The sequence below is a fragment of the Carcharodon carcharias genome, chromosome 13 (assembly GCF_017639515.1).
Source record: "Carcharodon carcharias isolate sCarCar2 chromosome 13, sCarCar2.pri, whole genome shotgun sequence".
NCBI classification, from domain to species: Eukaryota; Metazoa; Chordata; class Chondrichthyes; order Lamniformes; family Lamnidae; genus Carcharodon; species Carcharodon carcharias.
The window spans coordinates 14,252,950-14,254,565 of NC_054479.1; the positions used below are offsets into that span (position 1 = coordinate 14,252,950).

The 1,616-nt window shown below is 52.4% G+C and overlaps 1 pseudogene; it reads left to right on the forward strand.

Annotated features, from left to right (window-relative positions):
* The first annotated feature begins 1,040 nt into the window (after positions 1 to 1,040).
* Positions 1,041 to 1,383, forward strand: LOC121286360 (annotated as a pseudogene).
* Positions 1,384 to 1,616: the final 233 nt, after the last annotated feature.

The window sequence follows — 1,616 nt, forward strand, 5'->3', positions numbered from 1 at the left end:
TGGAGCAGACCATCGGGATGCTGAAGATGCGATTCCGGTGCCTGGACCGGTCTGGTGGAGCCCTGCAATACAGTCCACAGAGGGTGTCATGCATCATCATTGTCTGCTGTGCCCTTTACAACCTGGCACTGCAACTGGGAAAGGAGCTGACTGAGAAGAAGTTGGAGGAGCTGGAGGTCTCCTCCGATGAGGAGGATGCCGACGAGGATGAGGGTGAGGGGGTCCTCGGTGGAGAAGACGATTGGGATGAGGCAGTCGCACTCGGGAGGCCCCCATAGCTGCCACATTTGTGGAGGATGATGCTGACATGCAGTGAGGTGACCCCATAGATCCTCACATCACAGTTGTGAATGTTTGACTCCAGTCTGGATTATCAGAGCGCCAATACCCTCTGTGAGAATGCCCCTGTTATGCAGATGCAGACCCTAATAGTTGCTCAACTGCAGGAAGATGATGACAATATGCAGCAAGGACACTCCATAGATCTTCACATAGCCTCTGAGAATGTCTGACTCCTGTCTGGCTGAGGGCAGCTCACTTGCGCTCCATGATCAGGGCCATCTCACAGACACAGCCATGAAAATTTAGACGCTTCTGATGCTGTGTCCACCTTCAGGACCTCAGCCCTTCAGGAGCTGGTGCACAGCATCACTGGTCGCAGATGCTGGTGTGATGGGGCCAGCCCCACTTTAAAGGCGCTAAGAGCACACAGAGAGAATGATGGAACTTTAAGGCACCTGCCCACTACCTTCTGGCAGCAATGACAAGCACCATTGAGGTGCAGGCATCAATAATGTTTCCAGGGAGTGTGAGGCCGGACCATCACTTTGGGATGAAGGCTGCACAGGGAAGAGGCCCTGGACTGAGACACCTGCCTTTATATCTTGTGCAGAAAGGTTTCACATCTGAGTGACATGAACACTGCTCAACAGAACAAGGAGCCATGGACAGGGAGACATTCTTAAGAGTTATTGACAATAGTGAACATTATGTACAGGTGATTAACACCCGTGCCCAGGTGTCTCGGCCTGCCTGGAATGATGCACGGGTCAGTGTTGTCGGTGCTCAGCTGCCTCCCTCAGGAATACACGGCGGGGACTCCACTCCGGCTGAAGCTGCTGGACTCGTACCTGCTGCACATGGCGCCGAGCAGAGTAGCTCAGTTCCTTTACTGCGCCCTGGTCGGTACTTTCCCCTTCAACTCCTTCCTGTCCGGATTCATCGTCTGTGTGGTGGGCCTTGGTGCTGGGAGTTTGCCTGCAGATACAGATCAACCCTCAGAACAAAGGAGATTTCATTGGCATCTCACCTGAACGAGCATTTGCAGACTTCCCCTTTGCCAGCACCATCCTTCATCCAGTGCTGATTAACTTCATAGGTTGAGTGTACACATTGTCAGGCAGCCGGAACAATGAGAGGGACCGGAACTCGTATTGCCGCCTCAATGGATCTGTCTGAACTCTGTTTACACATTTTGTTTTGTTCCTAATATACATGCAAAAACAATTAAAAAAATTCTCCCAATCGCTCTCAGCTGTAACTTGTTGCTGCTGCAGTTGGGAGCTGGGAGAGTTGGGTGCTGGTTGCTGCTGACTGCTGTGTCCCGCTCTTGCTCC